This window comes from Vulpes lagopus, chromosome 23 (genome assembly GCF_018345385.1).
Source record: "Vulpes lagopus strain Blue_001 chromosome 23, ASM1834538v1, whole genome shotgun sequence".
In the NCBI taxonomy this organism is placed as follows: Eukaryota; Metazoa; Chordata; class Mammalia; order Carnivora; family Canidae; genus Vulpes; species Vulpes lagopus.
In genome coordinates this window covers 51,253,755-51,277,072 of record NC_054846.1, presented here as the reverse complement: position 1 = coordinate 51,277,072, position 23,318 = coordinate 51,253,755, and the positions used below count along the sequence as shown (strand labels likewise).

General features: G+C 54.7%; 1 long non-coding RNA gene across 2 annotated transcripts in view; it reads right to left on the bottom strand.

The window, feature by feature from the left end:
* Positions 1 to 7,807: 7,807 nt before the first annotated feature.
* Positions 7,808 to 23,318, bottom strand: part of LOC121481213 — a 42,931-nt gene continuing 27,420 nt past the window's right edge. Inside the window, exons 2-3 of one of the 2 annotated variants that reach the window (XR_005985232.1) lie at positions 13,304 to 13,462; positions 7,808 to 9,715 (exon numbers count right to left, since the gene is read on the bottom strand). This is a non-coding gene — a long non-coding RNA (uncharacterized LOC121481213). Of the gene's footprint in view, positions 9,716 to 12,995; positions 13,169 to 13,303; positions 13,463 to 23,318 lie in introns of those variants that run through there. The other variant, XR_005985231.1, reaches the window with a different exon arrangement.

Genomic DNA, 23,318 nt, shown 5'->3' with positions numbered 1-23,318 from the left:
GATCTCTGCTCCGGGGCAGGGGAGGGGACTGCTTTCTTTACCTCCTAAGTCTAAGGAGAGAGAAGGCCAGGCCTTAACTCTTTTTATCTCTTTCTCTCTCTCTCTCTTTTTTTTTTTTAAAGGAAGAAAAGAAAACCATTAAAGTCAAATTCCTGAGGCTGGGAGCAGCCAGGAGTCTGGCGCGTGTCTCCTCCTGGATAATTATCTGGCATTTAGCACCCTCTTCCAAGCACTTGTAATTAGCAGGGAAATTAAGGTGCTGTCATCCTACCTCCCAGCTTCTCTCTGTTGTGCCCAGAGAGAGGCCTGGGGAGAGGCCCTGAGAAGGGAGGGGGCATCAGTGTAGCAAGAACAACTGCCATTAGACACTGGGAAGGACTTTCAGCTGAGAAGGGACACTGGGCAGGAGAGTGCTGGAGGGCCCTCTGGGGAGCGCTTGCTGTCACCTGCAGCCACAGACATCTGTCCTGTCTCCAAATTCCTGGACCGGTGCAGGCGCGGCCTATGTCTCTCGCCCCGGGAGATGGCTTGTCTTTGATGACCCTGCCATGATCCAGTGGGGTGTCATCCACCAAAGTTTTCGAGAGAGGCTTCTTCGGGGTCCACCTGTGTGCTGACTCTGACAACAGGGTCGAACCACCCAGAATTGCAAGTGCTCCCCATGGAAAAGAAAAGGCATTCGGGGAGTACAAACATAACACAGGCTCAAAAGTGACAAGAGCTGAGGGGGAGGGGAGCAGCTACACAATTTGGAGGGGCCCAGTGAAAAATGAAAATTATTGGGGTGCCTGGGTGGCTCCGTTGGTTAAGAGTCTGCCTTCAGCTCAGGTCAAGATCTCAGGGTCCTGGGGTCCAGCTTTGTATCTGGCTCCCTGCTCAGCTTCTCCCTCTCTCTCCTTCTGCTCGCTCATTCTCTCTCAAATAAATAAATAAAATCTTTCTAAATATGGAAATTATTGAAATTATGAATAACTTCAAGACAGCACTGGTCGAGAATTAAAGCAAGTGTGGGGCCCTTCTAGGCACAGGGCCCCATGTGCCACACCGGCTGTATGCCCAGGGAGCTGGAGGGAGGCCAGTGTAGGTCTTGCCAATTAAGGAGAAACTCTTGGAAGAAGCAGCAGTTGAATTGGTCAGGCTCAAGAGGTCAATAGTGTTTAACAGGTCAAGTTTCTTTTGCTAATCTGGCCCATTTTCTCCTTCTTCAGGACCCCCGTCTGCCCCCTCCTCCAGGAAGCCTTCCCTACCTACCCCAGAGTGGGTTAGGTTAGGACCGTCTGGACCCTCTGAGACCCCATCACCAGTGCCCCACCCAACCCTCTGCTTGTCCAGGACACCTGTCTCATTCCATTACAGATGGCCTGGTTGTGAACCTGCCTCTCCCACCAGCCACGGGCTCCCTAAGGACAAGGTCTGAGCCTTATTCCTGTCACCTTCTTAGTGTGCCATGGACACGGCAGGTGCCCAACAGTGGTTGGCTGAATGAATGATTGAATGAGCACACCCAGAGGGAGCAGCTTGGGCCGAGGCCTCCCTGACTGTGCTTAGGCTACATGAGGATGAGTCTTCATCAGCCAGGCTGAGAGGTTCGATTGGGATTTGATCAGAAGGGCCTATGTGTCAAGTCAGGGTCAGGTGCTCTCTAGGAAGCTGCAAGCTTTTACAGTTTCTGGCCGCTCTCTACAGGCTGGCTGGGAGTGGATGATGGAGGGGGGGGGCAAGAAGCTTGGCAGGGGGGCTGCCAGAAAGCTGTAATCATGATCCATGCAAAAGGTTAGGGTGGCTGGGACCAGACCCTCGCCACAGGAATGCGGAGAGAGGAAGAGCCGGTTGTGAGCGTCGAAGCCCCAGCCACCCTGGTGGCAGCACCATCGGGTCACCAGCCAGCTATTCCAATTATTCATAGAAATCAATCTCAGTCCATGGAGGCTCAGATAAAACCCGTGTACAGTAATGGATGGGGAGCTTAGGGAGAGGAGATAAGAGGAGGCCCACAGCGCGCGGTGGTCGGGTGGGGTTTTGCAGGCAGGAGAGGAGTCATCAGAGGTTATCAAAACATCCCTCAAATAGCAAAGGCTCCAAGGCCGTCTGCCCGGCTGTGATTGTGGAGGGACACACAGGCTCATCCCCTGCCTGGGAGACACAGACCTAGTGGCCCTTCGACATTTTCCCCGAAGCAGGAGCAAACAGATCAGTCTTGCTGCCCTGAGACTCATATTGGAGGTCCAGTGCCTTCTGTTGAGGGGTGGGGAGCAAGGGGTAAGGGCACGGAGCAGGGGGGTGCCCTCGAGGCCCTTTTCTGCCCTGACTTTGTGGGATCCCAAGTCTATGAGTCACCAAGTGGCACTTTGCCCGTTGGGTGAGGAAAAGGGTGGTCCATGCCCCAGCACTGGGCAGGTGGGAGGGGGACAGAGCTGCTCTGAGTGAGGCCAGAAAGGCTGTGTGTCCGGGAGCCTCAAACCCCTGCACATATGCTGGGAAGGGCCCCACTGAGCATCCCCTTCCTGGGACAGGAGAGGAAATGTGGGTGGGCGCGGGGTTTTCCCCAGGGGGAAGAGAAAGAGAGCAAGAGGCACTGGGGCTCCCCAGAGCAGGGAGAGACCAGGAGAGGGAGGCCGGGGCACCCACAGCAGCCATCAGAGGGTGAATTCGAGAGTAACGCTAAAAATCAGTAACCGGTAAAACACGGCACCTGCTGCTGTGCCGGGCCCTGCCTTAGGGGCTTTATCTGAACTAACCTGGGGCATCTTCACAACCCTCATTTTCTAGAAGAGGGAACCAAGACACTGAATGGAAGTGAAGCTTCCCAAAGTTGGGGCCCTTGGGTGGCTCAGTGGTTGAGCATCTGCCTTCAGTTCAGGGTGTGATCCCGGGGTCCTGGGATCGAGTCCCGAATCGGGCTCCCTGTGGGAAGCCTGCTTCTCCCTCTGTCTCTGTCTCTGTCTCTGTCTCTCTCTCTCTCTCTCAGTCTCTCATGAATAAATAAAAATAAAATCTAAGAAAAAAAAGTTTTCCAAAGTCACAGAAGCTGGAGTGGAGCATGGGAACCCGGGCAGCCTGGCTCCATTTCATCAATACCTTGACATGCTGGTCGGCTGGCAAAGGGCTCACGGACTTTACTCAGCCCCCAGGAGAGGTTAGCACCCCCATTCTACCGATGGAGAAGCTGAGGCTCAAAGAAGCTCACCATCCCATTTTGAGAAAGTAGCCAAGCTGGCCCCCGAATGCTTACCCATCTTGGGTCTCCCATTCCCCGGGCTTTACTGGTCAGGGGTTGTGCGGGTGAACTCATAGGAAGGAGGGATGGGGCATCTCCAGGGAGGGCAGGACCTGAGGAGCCCGGCCCTCCCGGCCTCCCCAGACAGTGGGCGGAGGGAGCCGGAGGAGGGCCCAAGAGGCCCCATCTGCCCACACTCAGGGCTGGGAGGAGATAGCACCTTTTATCTCTGCGGGGCGTTCAAGGGTTTATTCCCACCCGGGAAGCAGGGAGCCTAGTGCCCATTCCTGGAGGGTGTCCGGTGACAGGACAGATGGGCAGCACTTCCTTCCCTCCCGCCCCGACACCCGGTGCCCTCCACACCCCGCCAACACCAGAGGCCCCCGCAGACAGACGCTGGGTCTAGTGGAAAGTCCCCAGCTCTGAGCCCAAGGCCGCAGCTCTGAGTGGGGTGCACTGGGGTGGGGGGTGCTGTGGGCCTGCCTCCACCACCTCCTGACCACGGTGAAGAGCTGAATTACTAATCCTGCCTTGGGGGATGGATTCAGGGCTAAAACAGGGAATATCCTGTATTTCGGTCACCTGGGTTAGGGTTACCACATGAATTGGACTTCGGTCCATGAAACAAAATCCAGTACCCCATCCCAAAGTCAGAGAGAAGGAGCTCACCCCTCCCTGGGACTCCCCGGGACTCTCCTGCACTCCCCGCACCCTGCCGGGGTGGGGGGGACAACCTTAGCCTGGCACTGGGGCTGGTGGCTACCTGACAGGCCTCACTGGCTGCCTCCAGCCCTCCCCAGGTGACTCATGCCTCCTGAACGAAGCAGGCCCTGTCTTTGTCTCCCAGCACATCCTTCAAGGCCGGACCATCAACCGCCTCCTCCCTGCAGCCGCCCCGAGGCTCCGAGGGAGGGTGAATCACTGCTCTGCTCCCGCGGCTCTGAGCTCATTCGCTCTGTGTCTGTGTTGCGGGTATAGATCCAGGTGTCTGCATCCCCCACGGGCCGTGGGCTCCTGCAAGGCAGCGCTGGGGAGCCCCATTGTCTTGTAAAATGCCTGGCACAAAATTCGTGCTCAGTAGATGTCGTTTAACGGATCCATTAACTCATCGCACAGAATATTCTAGATTCAGAGGTCTCAGAGCTAGCCAAGACTCAAAGGTCACCTAGTGCAAAGGTCGCTGAGCAAGATAGGGAGGGACAGCTGTCCATAGCGGGACGAAGGCAAGGGCTGGCAGTCTTCGTCTCACAGTCGGATAGACAGAGACCTGTCAGTGGCTCTCTGTTCCCCTCTGGATGCGGTTCAAATGCGTTATCCCGACTCCCTCCGTCCCCTTGTGGTGTGGTCCAGGCCAACCGCCCAACCGCCCTACCGGCCCTACCACCCTACCGTTACTTCCAGACGCTTCCCCCTCGGGTCACATGTGTACCCCGGGACCTGGAGCGGGGTCTTCTCTCGCTCCCGGGACTTGGTGGCTGTGCCTGGAACCCCCGCTTCCTTGCACCGGCGCCCTGCCCCTTTGCCTGCCAAATCCTGGGGGCCTCGGGGTGTAAGTGTAGGCATCACATCCTCAGGGCATGCCCCTCTCCCCCTCCCTTAGCCCCCTGCGATCCCATCTGTGACATGAGCCCTCAACCCTGTGTCTACACGTCTCTCTCAGAGACTGACAATCTTGTGCCCCCAGTGGGAATAATATATGAATGAATGAATGAATGAATGAATGAATGAGTGAATGAATGAGTGAGTGAATGAATGAAGTGTAAAGATTTGAACTGTGAGCCTCAGGCAGAGACACTATTGATCCCAGATTGACTCCAGGACCCGGGGCGGAAAAGGACTGAGTAGAGGGAGGGCAGGGGAAGGGTGGGCTCCCGGAGGCTGGGCTGGGTGGGGAGCGGCGCCTTCTCCACACCCCAGGGAAACAATACCCACTTTATTGACCTCCGCCTTCTTTCTTTTTCTTTGGTGCTGTGACCTTTGTTATTCATGGCAACCCTCTGAATCACTGGGGGAGACTGAGACAAAGAAAGCCCTTGGAAACAACCAGTCAGCCCCCAGCCGGAGCCCCGGCTGCCTGCGCCTGCTCCAGAAGGGCATCTGGGCTCTGCGGGGACAGCTGCCCAAGGCTCCTACACGGGAGAGTTTAGGGAGAGGAAGACAGGACGGGGGAGGGGTAGCTGCAGTGAGACCTGCAGGACCGGGGTCTCAGCCGTTCAGCTGGAGCCCTGTCCCTGTGCCCACACTGCCCGGGCCCAGTCCCCACCCCGACACTTACAGTCTGTGGGCGCCGGGCCCGGAGACACTCGGAGGTCAGTGGGGCCCTGACGATTCACCTGCAGTGTGGGCGGCAGGTGGAACTCCCTTTCCTTCCTTCCTTTCTTTCTCTTCTCTCTTTCCTTCTTCCATTCTTTCTTTTTATTCTTCTTCCCTCCCTCCTTTCTTTTCTTTCTTTCTTTCTTTCTTTCTTTCTTTCTTTCTTCCTTTCTTTTCTTTTCTTTCTTTCCTCTCATCCCCCCCCCCCACCGCCTCGTCCCTCATTCCCTTTCTTTTTCCCAGTTTCCAAAGGCTTTATTGGCAAATAGATACTAGAAAACAGAGGTTGATCGTCTGGCTTCACGTCCATAGAATGAAGAGCTGTGCAGGCGACATGTCAAGAGGTCCCAGAGGGAACCGCTGCCTTGTAGCCCCATTATTCATAGATCTGGTCCAAAGCACAAGACTTGTAATCACCAGTTCTTTGGGCTTTAGCTGTAGGCCGAATTCTTTTCAACAGGTTTTACTGAATCGTCACTAGGAATGATGCTCTTCCAGTGCGAGCGCTGAAGTCCCCATGAGTGGTGGCCAGCTTAGAGCCCACTGGACTGGTCTCCCCAGGCCCCTGTCTGGGCATCTTCAGCCCTCCCCAGACCACGGCCACAACGGGCTCTTGTTCATATATGTCTGAAGCCCCAGACAGAGTGGGCGGTCTTTCAGGTCAATGCAGGGCTGCTTCAGGTGCTCCTCAGAGGCCTAAGGAACTGCGTGGCCACAGGAGGAATCCTTTCTGCTCCAAGTGCTCGATGACCTAAGCCACTAGGCTGTGCTGCAGGCCCTCTGGCTTGTTGGCAGTGGCCGTATGCTCCGTGTTGGCCACTGCCCTAGACGCTGCTGGGGCTGAGCGGTGCGTGCTGCCAGGCCAGGGCCGAAGGCTGGTTGTTTCTTATTCCCTGGTCCGTCTGGGTGCCCGGCACAAAGCCTGGCATAGGTAGTTGCCCACAGTGTGTTTGCTAATAAATAAAGGGATCTTTGGAGACCTTAGACGGGAAAATTTTTGGAATGTTTGGGCTAATCTCAGTAAGGCTCCGAAAGAGCCACCCTTTCCCAAATCCGCCCATGGAGTCTGCCCAGCAAGAGGAAGGCAGACAGTAGTCATATCCCAATCTCATCTCAAGGGCAAAGCTTTCTTCCCTGGCACCAGCCAGAGCACAGAGATGCAGAAAGATGCTCCCCATTCTTCCCCAGGCAGGCCCACACGGAGGCCACACTGCCCCATGGCTCCTGCCATCCTGGGTCTTCACAGGCTGGGGAGGCCAGGCCCTGCGTGGCTGGGCCACTACAAGTGGGATGCTGAGAGCCTGCTGCACTTTCTCCACCCTCCACGGGAGGGGAGTCTGGGGTGCTCCTCCCCCCTCTGCTGCAGCCAGACAGAGCCCCAACTGGGCCTGGAGCCAGAGAGATAAGAAGACCCAGTCATTCTCAACTTGCCACAAACTTGACACTCAGTTCCAATTGCAGAAAAAACAAATCACCTTCCACTCTTGAGATACCAGGAAATCACAGTGGCTCAGAGCAATCGGGAGCCTAAGAGAGCCCTCAGTTTGACCTCCCTGTCCTTGGCTCTGCACCCATTGTGCAAGTGGGGGAACTGAGGCACAGAGACAGGCTGGGACCTGACTAGGCCCACACTACAAGTCAGTAAGAGAGCTGGGGCTAAAAACCCAGGTCTCCTGCCTTCTGGCTTCATACCCTTTCCAACCCCCACATTGAATAAATACCTGAGAATTCACGTCCACACCCCCAAGGAGCTTTTGTGATCTCACTCTGCTAGCACACCTCCTATGATGGGGAGCTCAGCACCTCTGAGTGCTCAGCGTTAGAAAGGGCTTCTCTACTCATAGTCTGACCCTGACTCACTATCCTCTGGGACCTTGTCTGAGAACTCACAGGGCTTGGAGAGATTAATATGGAAGGAAAAAAATAGAAAATACTGTATTACTTGGAATTCTCTGGGGGAGGAGAAAAACAGACTGGCCACCCTCTTCCTAGAAGAAAAGGCATGGATTGGGGTCGAGTTACCCTCTCGACCATGTTTTCCAGAAGGCTGGGAGGGGCACAGGTCAGGAGCTCAGTTTGGATGGTGGGTATTTTGTTCTATGGGGCAACTTGTAAAAGTCGGCAAACCTGGTCATCCTCCCCTGGGACACCCTCCAATGGTTGGTAAAGGGATGTGACACCGCAAAATTCCCAGGGCAGTTAAATTTTTATAGAAAACAGAGAGGGCAAACTTTTGTGTGTGGGACTGGTGGTTTGACGTCTCCAAGCAGGGACGGAGAAGCATGGCAAACCACAGTGGGACAGCGGAGCCGTCCGGGGTTGGGGTAGCCCAGTCTCCTGGGAGCGTGGGAGTCCCAGCGCGCGGATGGATACCATACCAGGATTATCTGGGCCACTTCTTCATCTCTTTATTTCTTCGTGGGACGGGTATTTATTGACTGCTGACAATGTGCATTAGGCCCTGGAGGTGCTGTTATGAACAGAACCAAGCCTGTTATCTCAGATGCTCCGCCCTATATTTTTAGTTCCTATCTCTTATATGGGCGTTCCACCTCCCCAGGGAGTTCGCACATGCCTCCAGGCCCAGGCTCAGGCCTGCAGCCTCTCCATCACACGCCCAGAGCCTGTGTGGATCTGCTAAGGGATCCACAGGTAGGTGTGCTTTTATCAGCCACATTCGCTGCTCCCTCACTGAATCGGGGAAACATAGCAATGGCTCAGTTCTCAGAGGCCCCCAGTCCTGGAGCTGAATCGGGCCGGCCCAGAGGGGCTGATAGACCTGAGGTCATCGAGTCTATGCCTCGGCCTCCAGGCCAGGCTAGAACCCAGGCTTGGTCAATAACGAGTAGAAAGGGAAGAGGAAGAACAAAAGTCTGGGAGTCAGGACACCTGGGCTGGAGCTGGACTTTGCCACTACCCCGCTGCGTGGTGAGAACAGCGATAATGTCCTTTGATAGCGACTGATTGAAAGCCCTCTTCCCCTTTGATCCTCTCAAAAACCTATGGGTTGGGCATGGGGGGGGGGATTCGATTATCCCATTTCACATAGGGTGACACTGAGGCTCTGAGAAGTCATGCAGCTTGCCCGAGATCACAGAGCCGGTGAGTGGAGGCCCCAGGGCTCGAGGCCAGGTCCTCTGGTCCCCAAGGCCTGTGCTCTCCTCCGCAGCTCCAGCCTCTGAGCGCTGTGTCAAGTCCAGCCGATGGGGGAGCCACAGCTGAGCTGACTCATGAACCGGTGGCTTGAGCCTCCCCATCCCCCCCTCCCGAGTCTGCCAGCCCCTCTGCCCCCTGCACCCTGGCCAGTGACCCAGGGGAGAGCAAGGAGGTGGGCCTGAAGCTGGAGAGTGAGCAGTGGAGATAGAGCAGAGGCAAGTCGATGAGGTCTCAGAGCATCCATCACGGGGGCTAGTCCTCCCCAGCCGCTGTCTGGTCTACCCGGGGAACCAAGCTCCCACCCAAAGTCGGGCCCCCGACGATCTGTCAGTGGCTCCCCTGGGTGAGTTCCTTCCCAGGCTCCCACAGCCCAGAGGCTGCTGGGACCCAAGCAAATGGGCCCTGTGTAGCCGGGCTCTGGCAGGGAGGAGAAGCAGCCACTTAGACGCCAACAACAGCCGGGTCCACATCTGAGGAATCAGCTAGATCCGCCTCCTGCTTTTTTGGACGGATTCTCTGAGGCCTTTTCTCAACCCTAAATTCTTTAAGCTCGTTTCCAAAGCTTTCCTGGGTTTCACTGGGTTTATGAGCTGTGACTTCTTGTCAGGCGTGTCTCCCTGCCCTGGCCTCCGTGCTCACCTCAGCGTGAGTCAGGAGCTCACGGCCTCACCTCCCGGGTTGGCCCGCTTGGCTGGACTCTGTGGCCACCACACATCCTGCCCTGTTACATCCTGTTGGCCCCCAAGTTCCTGGAACCAGGAAGAGAGGAGGAAGGGAGAGACCCCGGCCAGCAGGGTGGGGTCATGCCCCCAGGGTAGAATCCAGAGAGAGGGGTCAAGGTCCCAGCACACAGCCCGAGTGAGGCGGGAGACTGCTGTGCCATGCTTGTCATCGGCTTCGTCGCAGCACATGTTCACCAATTCCTGTTCCGTCCCAGACCAGACCTGCGCTGGGCCCCTGGTCGCCGACAGCGATCAGATCCGGTCCAGCTCCCAAAGGCTGTTTTCTCCACTGGTGGAGACGACGGTTCTGTAAACAAATAATAAAGAACCAAGTGACAATTGCTCCGGGAGGGGCTGAGGGGGCCCAGGGGAGAAGGAAGGCCTGGGGAAGAGGCAAATTAGTGTCGTGGAAGGAACTTGAACCTTGGACTCGGAGCTGAACTCAGACGCATCCTGCCGCTGTTCACTGACTTCTCTGAGTCCCAGTGTGTCATCTCTGAACTGTGGTGACGCTAGTCCTCTTTGCACAGCATTGCTTCAAGGGCTGGACAGGAAGGTGCTCAGGACATCACCTTACGGGAGGCCGCGTGGAAGCCAGGATGGCTTTACGGAGGAGGGCGAGTGGAAGCTGCCCAACTCGTTGCTCAGGAAGCAGGAGGACCACTAGGAATGTCAGCTAGAGGGACGCTAGAGTAGATACGGGCAACACCTCTTCTCCGAGGCTGCCCCTGTGCCCACTTCCTGGGTGGCACCGTCCTCATCCATCTGCACCTGCTGCGAGGCCCTCGGCTGTTGGAGGGCCCGGGCCTACGTCGTCCCTCATGGCCTCCACAGGGCCTGCTGCCAACGACACTCTCAGGGGGTAGGTGTCGGAATAATGAATGAGTGGCTCTGCAGAGCGAAAACAAGAGAAAGGGCGTAGCAGGAGAAGAAATGGAAGGGAACTGACATTTTTAACCTCTGCTGTGTCAGGCACCCGGCCGGTTGCTTATGTGTCTGGCAGGTCAGTGCCCTAGACTGCTGTGTGTGTTATTTGTCCACTTACAGATAAGGAGATGGAGGTTCGTAGAGACCCCGAGACTTGCTAGAGATAAAGCCGCTGAAAAGTCGTGCCCCCCAAAACTCGGTCCCATCGATGGAGCCGCAGGGCACTTTTCGGCCTCCTGGGCTACTTCCAGTTGGCATAAGGATACTTGGCCAGAGCCTCAGGACACAGAGGGCAGCATCTCCCCACCCATGTTCTCCCCTCACCCCAGCTGTGCAAACAGATGCCGGCTGGGAGGCTCCGACAAGGGCCGGGAGGAGGGTCTAGCAGGTCTGACAGGTCAGGGTGAGGGGGGCTTTCCTGAGAAGAGCTCACACCCCCAAGGTGGCCTAGAGTACACCCTTGCGCAGGCTTGCTTGGGCCAGGGGCTGAGAGCCTGGCTGGCTGACCACAGGTGTGTCATCTCAGATCTCAGCAGGCAGCATGACTCTAAAAATAACTCCACCCACCGCAGGGCTCCAGGGCATCAGGACGCCACCCTGGCCAGCCCTGCGCTGACTGAGCTCAGTGCAAATGCACGGGTCTCGCAGCAGGCCCAGGTGTGCGTGCCCTCCAAGGTCACCCACCTCCTCTGTCCCCGCTTGCCGCTGGGGACCACCTGAGGGACAGGATACTGGGAAACCAGCCGGCATCCTTGCTCCCCCGGCCTGGCTGCACCCTTTCTCTTTATCCCCTCTGCTCCAGAGCCTTACGTTTCAGGAGCTAGCTTCGCCCGCCCCTTCTCTCCCTCCAAGGCCCACACAACACCAGATGCTGTCATCCTAAGGGTCCTGTCACCAGGTCTGCAGAAATCCTTGGCAGGGAGTGCATGCTAAAGGAAAGGCCTCCCTGCAGAGAGCATGGTGCAGCGTCCTCACTGTCTGACACCACGTCAGAGCCTCCCAGCCTGACAGTGCAGAGCGCGAGTCCCCCGAGTTGAGGCATTCTGTTTCTGGAGGACAGATGACCCACTTGTAGGGGGAAATGGGCACTAAGACCAGCACAGGCTGTGCATACACCCGGCCATGGGAGGTACATGTGCTTCCCCTCGGCACTTGGCCGACACAGGCTTGCACATGCCACCCAGAGAGCTGGGGACCCACCCATCCCAGGGCTGACACCAGCAGAAAGGGAAGCAGAGCCTTGTTAAGGGGGTCCCTGCCACGCCTCCCCTCCCGCCTGCAGGCTTCCTGCAAACTCTCCCCCTTGAGAGCAGCTGCAGGAGTCAGGAACGCAGCGTCTGTAGGAGGGAACTTCCCAGCTCAAGAAAACACGCCCCATCTTTCCCTCGGGTGAGGGGCAGCCAGGCAGCCAGGCCCCAGCGGACCCTGGAACTCCACAGACATCTACTGCTCACCTACTACGCGCTAGCCTCGTGGGATGGGAGATGGGGTAGCAGAGGAACCACAGGGTCTGGAAACACAGGCCTTGTCACCTCATTACTCATGTCACACCAAAGTTCAACAACAAACATTTCTCTCACACCGACTGTGTGTTGGCCCCCGTTCACGTGAGTTATTTTATCTAGCTCACTTCTCTGTCTTATAGACGTAAGAGCTGGGATCCAGTGAACATGTCATTTGTCCCCGGTGCGCACCCACTCTGGCACTTGCTCATCTGTAAAGCTGGCTCATGGCGGGATCCACCTCACCGGGTAGTGGGAGGATGAACTGATTCATGTAAAGTTCTTAGAACAGTCCCCGGCACAAAGCAAGTGGTCAGTACACATTAGCTGAAATTTCCGTCCTTGTCATAGATTCTGTTCGGAGGAACAGCAGAAACCGAATTCACACAACTCCACCCTCTCTCTCTCACACACACACACCCCCATTCCCAGCTTCTTTTGCATTTTGTTGGTTTATCCGCAGCTGCACAGATAGCTACGGGGTGTCAGCCGGACCCCAGGAGCACTGGGGAGGATGAGCAGCTCTGGGTGTGGTGTTCAAAACCCCCATGACTGGCCCAGTCTCCCTTCCCAACCTTGTGCTGAACAATAATTGCTTCTCCACTGAGCTGGCCCCTGCTTCCAGGTCTTTGTTCGGACTTAAGACCTTCCATCTCTGTTCTGATGGGGTCTAGACTTTGAGCAGTTGCATCTCGGGGCCTTTTGCTGATGTAAATCTTAAGACCCACAGGATTTAGGAAAGATCTGCTGACTTTCAAGTCAGAGCTATGGCACCAAATCCCAGCTCTGCCGCTTTGTCTGTGTGGCCTTGAGTGAGCTACTCAACCTCCCTGAACCCAAGTGTTCTCACATGAGTAGTATGTGGAATAACCTCACATGGATCGGATTAAATAAAAGACCATAGAGAGTTCTCTTCCCCTTCAAGTTTTCAATTCACACACACACACACACACACACACACACACACACACACACACCCTATTAAGAGATCCAGTTTTCTCAATTTTTTCCATAAGCTTTTCATGAACTTTTAGGCCTGCTCTCTCTTAACCATGCTGAAATCCAATTTGTAAGGCACAAATTTAACACCAGCCAACATATTTGATCATTTTGAATTTTGTCTTAAGGTGGTTCACAACATGCTCAGAGCATCTCTGACCCCCAAGGAGTGACACCCGAACCCCACTGAGCAATCTTGTCTTTGGCCTGTGGCCACCACCCCCTGCATCTCTCAAGGCTCATCCCCAAGTTGAATTGTAACTGCGATGTCACTGCCTGTGTGTTCTGAGCTCCTTGGCGACGGAGGCCGGATCTGACTCACTGCACAGGGTCTAAGGAAGCATCCAATACATCCTTGAATGGACCACCATCCATCCCGCCAGCCATGCAAGCATCCGCTCATCACATGACTGAAGGACTCTGTTGCAGGGAACCCCCCCCCCCCCTTCCAAGGTGAGAGCCCCCACCTTCTGGGTCTTCTTGCATTCTCCTGGGATCCTTCCAGTCTGGTCTGTCACTCTCATGGGATCCTCTGCCTTCCCAATTTTGGTTTCCAGTGTAGCCTCTTTCATTCCCATCCAAGCAGGGCCTCACACCTTCGTGCAGGTGGAAGTCGGGACTGGCACCTAGGAAGAAACAATGTCCTGTGGTCCACAGCTGGAAGCCTTTAAGGACATCTGGATGGACCATCAGTTGCTCTCTCAGCCTTTCAAGTCCCAGGGTGCCAAATCTGAGCCTAGGCAGATAAGGAAGCTAGACCGTCATGTGCACATTTGGTGTGTGTGTCAGGGAGGCCATGGGAGGGGAGGGCCAGATCTCACTTAGCCCAGAAAGCCCTTCTTATCTACAAGTCCTTTGAAGTGAGGGAGGTCCGGGGGACTGGCCGCCAGAGGGGGGCCTTGTCTCCACCCCTGAGTCCCCATCACCCCTCCACTGGAGAGGCCGGGGCCAGTCCTGGAGCAGTTCTGGGACCTCAGAAACTCACGAGTCACTCCTTCACTCAGCAAGCGCTTCTGAACTAGTGAGCGCTAGGCTCTGTACTAACGGCTAAGAGGCAAAGACGAATCAGACTCACATGCTTATTCATCACAAATGCTCTCCAACTGCTCCTTACCCAAGAAGGGATGCAGACATGGAACTAGAGCCAGGGCATGGAAGTGCTTGCAATCTTAGGACCTGCTCTGGAATTTGGGGCCTGTTTGATGCCTAGACGCCCTCTGCAGTGTCCAAGCATGCACCAGGCCTTCAAGACCCTGAGTACACACCTCCCAAGATGGGGGACCCCATTCTCTCTTCCTCCCCCACCACCCCCTGCGCTCGGCCCCTGCTAGAACACAGGACCCAAAGCTTGTGGATCGTGCTGCCTCCCTCAGAGTTGGAACAAGCTACCCGCTGTGTTGCTCCCCCTGACGCCTGCGGCTGCCGAACTTCTCCAGCTGCACCTGCCCCAGGGCAGCCCTGAAGAGAATGGGGGGGGGGGGGCAAAGTCAGGTTTCCACAAGGCTCAGCTCCTGAAGATGTTTTGCTGCAGAAAGGCCACTCTAGCAGCAGTGGGCAGGAAGCATGAGCCCAGGAGCCCGGGACCCAGGAACACCGGGTGAGATGATTCACCTGAGTCAGGCAGCAGCCCGGCTGGGACCAACCAGAAGGCCCCTGGAAGGAGACTCAGCGGGGGTCCTGCTGGGCTTGGGAGAGAAGCCACTGCCTTAGAGAGCTGGCTTGATGGTGCTCCCTGACTAATGAGGGAGCCTTAAACCCTCACTGCGGCTAATACGGGAGATAAGGCCAGTGAAAATGATCAAACGGAACTCAGGAGCAGCTCTGAGCTCCCGGCTCACAGCCCCTTCCCCGCTCTGGCCAAATGTGCACCCTTTCCTCTATTTCCTCTCCCTAAAGCGCATGTTCTCAGGCTGCTGACACCCTGCCCTGGTAGCTGGATGACAAGGGTGGCCTCTGGGTCATCTCTGTCCCATCCCAGCCCCACCCCTCCCCGGGCTTAGCTGAGGACCTGCAAGTGGCAAAGGCCCGGGAAATGTGCACTGAATAAAACATGCACTGGCTTACGCTGGTTGTAACTGGTGCAGAAACTGTGTGTCTAAGGAGTAAGGGTCAGCTAACTTTAGAGTCAGGAGACCCAGGCCTTAGCCCCGGCTGTGCCACTGACTTACTTTGCTCAAGACTGACCTTGAGCAGGCCTCTCTTCTTCCATGGGACTCAGTTCCAACACGCAGGAGAATCAGTAAGACAACTCTGAGGGCTCCTAAGCCAGAAAATGCCCTGTAATGGTCCAGGGGACCCTCTGCTGCATTGGTTTGGCACATTTTATGTCCCTACCTGGGACGCCTGAGAAGACCCCCATCTCCTTTCTCCCAGCTCACCTCCATCCCCCCCCCCCCCCCCACCAGGCCATTTCCTAGCCCTGGGAACCAAAGGAGGAATGTGTCCCACTGTAAGCTTGGCCAAATCAAGCCAAGTCACCTTTGCTATTTAAAACCTCTCTGCAGAAGCAGTCTGGTGAAGCTGGGAGGAGAAGCAAATCCCTGCTCATTTAGGAGTCCACTTTGCGGTGGCTCTAAATTCCCTGGGATTAAGAGACCTCCAGCACCAGCTTCCCACTGCCCTTTTCTCTAAATTCTCCCCTGAGGCCACTTGGCCGACTGGAATGTTTGGCCCACCCCCTCGGTGGCCAGGCAGGATAAGCGCCCTCCCTGGGGACACTCTGCTGGCCGTCCGTGTTTCCCAGAACTAATCCACATTGACAATCCCTGGCCCAGGCATTTCCAAGAGGCCTGAGTGCTGCAGCACAGCAGTCCCAGATCCTCCAGGGATCAGGAGTAGCTGGGGATGATGTGGGCCAAAGCTACACCCCCCTGAGGATGGACAGGGGGGCTCTGGTATCGTGGGCTCTGGTGTCCCAGCATATTCAATCCACAGGACACCCTCAGGATAACGTGTCATGCACTCCCATTGTACAGACAGAAAACCAAGGCCCCCAGAAGGCATGGCACTTACCCAGAGCCACACCATCTGTTCACGGCGATGGGACGGCGCAGATCCAATTCTCAGTTCTTTATTTATCCTACGACCTTCTGTTTTGTTTTTTTTTTTAAACTATCTCCGAAGTCCCAAGGCTGATACTTGGGGTAGTGAGATAAGTTCACTTAGCAAACATTTATATAAAACTGACTATGTGCCAGCCACCGTTTGAAGCACTTTATAACTATGATCTCATTTAATCTTCCCTAAAAGTAGGTTTTATTATCCCCAGTTTACAGAGGAGAAGGTTGGAACTCCAGGAGACAGAGTAGCTGTGCTGCAGTCACACAGCCAATGAATGTGATGAATCTAGGTTTGAACCCAGGTCTGTCCTGTGTTCCTTCCTCCACACCGGGCTGCTGTCTTGGAAGCAAGAGACGTTAAGCCGAGACACAGGGCAGGCCAGCAGTGCGGGGTGCGGGGTGCAGGCCATGGGCCAGACGCAGCAGGCTGGCAGGCTCCGAGGGCGGCAGGCGCTGGCACAGCTGGGGAGGTGGCCGCAGCCACAAGCCTGCCCCAGCAGCCTCACCCCCCGCCCCAGTGTGGCCCTGACGCACACCTCCGGGGAACCCCAGTTACTTTGCATTCAACCCAAATTGTGCACGGCCACCCTGCCCACCAGCCCCAGGGTCGGGCTTTGTGGCCGCAGCCCAGCCTTCACCTGTGCGGGCCACTGCCAGTCAGGTGTGCGCCTCAGCCATTGGGTCAGGGCTGCTGCTCCCGGGGTTGGGACTCCTGAGAATGGAAGAATGGAAGGCCTTGCCAGCCCCGGAGGTAACACGCACCAGCTGCTGCTGCGGCCCCCACCGGTTCTGCAAGATCACGCCAAGGGCAGCCTGCAGGTCATATGTCTAGACAGTCAGACTGAGAACGGGGCTCGGCATCTTGGTAGAAGTTTCCTGAATTCCTTCCACCTTCGGGAGTGGAAACTGAGCTAACGGGGAATTGGTTCTAATTATAGGGAAATAAGGAGAATTGAACAAGAGCTCCCCAAGGTTGAAGTCTTCTGTAGGGTTTCTCCAGCACTCTTCCTTCGTTCATTTCTCCCGCGAGGGACCCCAGAGCGCTGCCTCTGGGCCAGCTCCTGGCTGGGCATTGGGCGCAGAGGGGGGGAGACGGGCCCTGCCCACCAGGAGTGCCCACCTAGTGGAGTGGTAGACAGTGAACCAAGGATGGTACGGGTGCCATCTACAAGGACGCTCGGTGTGGAGGAGGTGGGCACAGGTGCACAGCCTGGAGGTTGGCACAGGCTTCTGGGCAAAGTGGAGATGGAGGTCCCCCTCCCTCCCTTCTTCCCACACTGCAGGGTCCGGCTGACACACCACCTCCCCCAGGAAACCTGACTTCTTCAGGACCCGCTGATGGTCACCCAACACTTACTGCTTCAACAAACATCGATCAAGAACAGACCGGTGAGTGCGCTTGTGGAATTAATAGCTGCTCCCTTCTGCCACAAATCTTTGCACACATGTCACCCAGCAAACCATCTTAGGGGGTATGTGTGTGGTTTCTTGCTCTTAAACATTTCTTAAGTTTCTTCAAGCAGTAGTCAAGTACGATTGGGAACCTAGTCTCTGGAATCAAGCGTTCACATTTGAATCTGGAATCTGTCCCTGTGCAATCTTAAGCAAGCTGCTTAGCCTCTTAAGTGTCAGTTCCATTTGTCAAATTGGTACAACGATAGTTACTTGAGAAGGCTGTGTGGATTAAATAAAGCAATCCATGGTAATTGCTTGGCCTAGCACTTGGCTGTTCGTGTTGTTAGGAACAAGGACAGTCTCTACTGCTAATCCCAATGGCCTGTAGCATGTCAGACGGTCCCTGTGCTTAGTATTTTACAAATGTCTGGTACTTGATTCCTCTTTGGCAGGAAATGAGGGGTAGATATGTGTGGTCTTTTTAAAAAAAATTTTTTTTATGGTAGTAATATATACATAACACAAAATTTGCTATTTTAGCCATTTTCAAGTGCACACTTCAGTAGCGTTAAGTACATTCACACTCTTGTGCAACCATCCCCACTACCCATCTACAGAACATTCTCATCTTCCCAAGCAGAAACTCTGCATCTACTTTCTTCTCCCCACAGCTCCTGGCAGCCACCATTCTACGTTTGATTTGTATTAATTTGCCCGTTCTAGGTACCTAATGGACATGGAATCACACAATATTTGTTCTGTGTGTGTGATCTAGTCCACTTAGCTTACCGTCTTCAAGGCTCATCATGCCGTAGCCTGTGTTGGAATCTTGTTTCTTTTTAAGGCTGAATAACATCCCATCATATGTAAATACCACATTTCGTTTATCCATTCCACTGTTGGTGGGTGTATGGGTTGTTTCTACCTGTGGGCTACTGTGAGCAATGCAGCAATGAGTGTGGGGTGCACGTGTTCGAGGCCCTGCTTTCAGTTCTTTTGGGGGTATTCTGACCCCCAAAGTGGAATTGATGGATCACACAGTAGATCTACATTTAACGTTTTTGTTGGAACTGCCATGCCATTTTCCAGAGCGACAACACCATCTCACATCCCCCCAGCCATGCAGTAGGGTCTTCATGTAGGAGCTAAAAGGCTGTGATGGACTCCCAGGGTGGCTGGCACCCTCCTGTGGAGACTTTCCCCAGTGCAAGGGAAGCAGAGTAGTGACAAAGTAGGGTGAGCCCAGAGGAGGTGCTGAGGGCCGGGAGAGGATTGAGGCTACACCAATGGGAAAGGGCACAGGAGCCCGGAGTGTGGGGTGTGGTGGCAGCCGTGTGTGTGTGTGTGTGTGTGTGTGTGTGTGTGTGTGTGCTCACCATGCCACCCAGGGGCAGAGTAGGCAGTCCCAGAGTCAGAATGAAGTAACTCAGGGTGCTCCAGGGAGGCTAGACCCATCTCCGTGCCAGGAAGACGTTCAGAGCATCAGAGCTTCCAGCAACTTGAGTGGGGAGTGCTCTGTCGTTGGAGGCGTGCAAGGAGCAACCGGTGGCATTTTGAACAGAACACTAAAGGGCGTTGGAGGCTGGACTGGAAAGCCACCGTAGTCCTGTAGAGCAGCGTGCTCTTCAAGTCTGTCATTCAAAGATTCTGTGGCTGGGTTCCACTACACCCATTTGCAGGCAAAGACTCTGGAACTTGCTATCCTTGCACATCCAGGATAACTCTGCCTGGCTCCTCTGAGAGCCTGTACTGGCTTGGACATGGCTCTGCCCGGCAGAGGGGAGCTTCACTTCCATTTGCCATGCTATTCTGTGACACCCTGTGTGCGTGCAAAGGAGGGCTGCCGGGCTAGATTTGGAAATAGTGCAAAGTTGAGTGAAGAAAAGGGGCTCTCTTGTCTGGTGGGCAAGTCTCCCCTCTCCCCCGCTCTAGGCGTTCTCTTTCTTGCACCCTTCTCTCTTTCCAACCACTCAACTTTGGCTCCTGGCCAGGCCAACCTCCTGAGATGCCGACTCTGATTCTCCTACCTACACAAACCCTGCCATCTTTCTATGGCTCATCCAGGTTTCCCTTCCCATCGGAAGTCCACAGAGATTTCCTTTCCCCAGCAGCTTTGGATTCTGGGGCACCATCTGAGGCAGTCATTCCTAGAATTCATTACTGAAGTCCCACTCGACACCTGGACTGTTCTCTGCACTGGGGACATGTCCGTAAAGAGAGATGACATCTTTGCAGTCATTGAGCCTATATCACAGCAGAAGACATGGAAACAAATAAATACATATAATCACTTGATATAGGGATGATTGCTGCAAGGACAGTAAAACCTAAACTAAAGGGAGGCTCCTTTAGTTAGAATGGCCAGGGAAGGTCTCTCCACGAAGTAATATTTGAGCCACAACCTGAATTATGAGGATCTGGTGGGGTGGGGAGTCCCCTCCCACGGACACACAAAGGCAGTGGTCCCTGAGTAGGCTTGGTCTGTTCAAGGAACAAGACGGTGGTCACCGTGGCTGGAACGTGAAGAGTAAGGCGGAAAGGATAATGTGACAATAGACACCGGCTGGGGAGATGTTATAAGTTTTGCAATGAGAAGCCATCTGAGCGTTTTAAGCACAGAATGATCCGATCCGATTTATGATGTACAGAACACCACTTTGGCTGCTGCCTAGAGAACACTTCATAGTAGGAAAAGATCCGAAGCAGGGAGACCAGTCAGGAGCCTGCCGGAACAACCAGGCAAGAGATGAGGTGGCTTGGACCCGGCGGGTAGCAGTGCGGATGGTGAAAAGGGTCAGCTTGGAGATCTATTCTGAAGGTACAACTGTCTGGGGATCGGGAATAGGAAGACCTGACAGAGAAGGTGACACTTCTCTGGGTCGTTGGGTTATAGAGAAAGATGAGAAGTCTTCCAGATAGAGAAAGAGAAAAGAACATTCCAGAAAGTTAAAAAAAAAAAAAATTCAGAGGCAAAAAAGTAGATGATGTTTTCAGCATGATGGCCATGAGTGGCACGTGCTGGTGAGTTTTCAGAGATAATAAGTGAGAGGTGGATCAGAGAAGCACAGACGGGCATCCTGGGAAGGACTTTGTCTCCATTATGTCAATAGGGAGACGTTGAGGTGCTAGCACATCTATGAGTTGCTCAGTGTATGTTTATTTAGGGACCTATACGAGCCCCAGTATTATCAAGGTGTGGGAAATGCTCTTACAGGTAATTTCAGGGACGCTTAGAAACAAACAGCCTGATGTATAACAGCTGGAGATTCTCTTCTCCCCATGCCAACAGCAACCTGCTGCGCAGGCTGAGCTCTGTTCTGGGATATCGTGTACCTGTGAGCTCTCTGGGCATCCAGGTCCCTAGGGGAAGGAGCCAGGTGGCCAGAGGCTGGTACACAAAGCATCTGGATAGGGATCCAAACCAGCCTTCGCTGTCTTTATAGACCTCACCAGGCCATGCCCAACTCATCCACAGATAGAGTAAGCCCAGCCCCATGTACCTATTGTATTTCTACCAGCCAACACAAACAGAAGCTTCTGGACACAATTCTTCATGGGCATTTATCACTCACTTTTCCAAATTTTAGAGAGATACCAATATGTTCACTCTAGCCATGGCTCAATCTCCAAGAAGCTGTTTGACTCTAGGCCTCAGTTTCCTTTTCTGAAGAGTGAAAAGATTGGACTTAGTGGCCGAAGGTGCTTTCCAGCTCTGGAACCCCGTGACCTGCTTACTTTGCTCCTATTTTGGCTCAGGACCCATTTGCATGTCTGCTCTTCATGCAAGGGAACAAAGCCACAGTGTTTGAAGGGAGCCAGTTTCATGACCATTCTTGGTCCCCAGGGGCAAGAGGCCCAGTTGGATTCCACTGAAGGGAAACGCCGAAACCTGTAAGGGTCTGCTGTGCCCTGTGCTTTCTGGAAAGTGCTTGCAAGCCTGAATTCCCAGCCCACACGCTGGAGCAAGCCATCCTCGCTTTGAAACCTAAGAAAGTTGCAGGCGCGGCCATTTACCTGTCACATGGTTTTCATAATTTCCCTGGCACCTTGGCTAGTCACTGAAGCGGGTTTCGGTGGGTGGTGGGGTGAGCGTCAGGTCTGACGAGGTCTTGTGGACTGCAACTCATTTGGAGGAAGAAAATTGGAGCTGAGATCTTATAGAGCACCCCCCAACCGAGCGTCCGGCCACAGGGGTCTGCTTATGAATATTTGAGGTCCTGCTGACATCTAGCAAGCTGGGTCGCAGTGGGTAAAACAGATGACCCTTAGGAGAGTTGAGTCAGCCAGCACCTGTGAGCTGGGCCCGGGGTGGTGTGAGGGAGGGTGAGGAAGGGTGGAGTTGGGAGATACCGAGCAACACAGAACTGGCAGGGGATGCTGGACATGTGACACGTCCGTGTAATCTCAAAAATCACATGTCACCTCTTCCCTTGACAGAGATCACTGTGTGTGCTGTGCCAGCTGCTAGGGACACAGTGTGGGACACAGAGCCAGTCCTTTCTCCCAGGAAATACAGATCCATGGGAGAGGAGTGTTATAGTTCCAACTGTGGAGATAAGCGCAGCCTCAGGGGATGAGTAGGGAGGCTTCCTGGAGGTGGGGACGAGCCACACTAGGAAAAGCACCAGGAGAAATCCACGGCTCTGTGAGGCCAGTGGACAGAGCTTGCACTTCGGACCAGACGGGCTTGGCTTCAGGCGGATTCCCCCTTTTCTCAGGAGTAAAATGAGAAATATAATTCTAGTTTTCAGGGATGTTATAGAGATTAAATGAGTTGGTTAAATGAGATGAGCCTGGTTCAACATAGGGTCTCTGGAAATGGTTGATCGTGGGGACAGGGGCACCAGAGAGGAAGAGTGACGGGTGAGGGGAGAGAATCAGTAGTGCTGCTTCCTCCTCAGCCTTGACTGGACTCCTCCCTGCCCACCCCCATGGCCAGGGTTGCATAGGTGGGGTCTGGGCCAGCACCCTAGGTGCTGACCTGAGCTTCCTGAGGGCATTGGTACAGCTGGCTTCTGTGGGCCCAGTGATTTTCCACAAGCCAGGAGGGCCCCACTCGGAGGCTCACACCTCGGGAACTTGAGATGTTGGCCAAGTTCAAGCCGTGGGAGGGGAAGGCAAGTGCTGCGTCGGCTGGATTTGGTGGGGAAATGGGCCTCCAGGGTGGAAAAGGAAAATAAAGCAAAGGAGTCCTGCTGTAGCTTGCTTGCAGAGAGGTGTAGCTCACAAAGCCTCCCCTAACCTCCTCCCTGCCCAGGCCTTTGCTGGAGAACTAGTTTCAGAATCTCTCCTAGCAAAGACTCGCTTCTAGGAAGCCTGCTTGGATGGTCTGGTCCCTTGTGAGCGCTCATTCCTCCAACCCCCCCCCCCCCCCCCCATGTATTTGAGTGTGGCTTCACTCTCATATGCCAGGTACCTGCAGCACACTCAGGTTGTAAGCTTGCACCGGGAAAGGCAATAGGGGCAGGAGAAAATACACATTTATCGAGCCCCTGCTGTGTACCTCACTCTCATATATCACTGTATCACCCCACTGGAGCCTTTTAAGAGCCCCCAGGGGAAGGCCCACTCTCTCCATTTTACAGACCAAGGGACTAAGGCTCCCAGTGGTACGAGGTCCAGAACTGGAGCCCAGGTCTTCTGGAATCAGAAGCTTAGCCAGCTCCTTTGTACTGAAGCAAGATCCTCTTAGTTTCAAAAAAGTATCCATTCTGTGATGAACTTAGTTTGGGAAACGCTGCTTGGTAAGCATCCCTTCTGGATCTCCACAGTAGCATATTGAAGGTTCTGAGACGGTCTGCAGAGATGATTCCTGACTTATTTTACTTAGCTCAGCTGTCCCTGGGGCACGGCATAGCTGCCAACATCCTCCATAGCCCCTGGGCACGCGTTCTGGGCTGCTTTGCCTGTAAGGCAAAGGTGGGGGGCGGGGAGGGCCCAGAAACCAGCTCTCTGCGGAGCTTCAGGTGGGCTGTGAAGGCTGAAGCAGGCATGGATGCGAGGAGGTCAGAGGAAGGGTCGGGTGGGG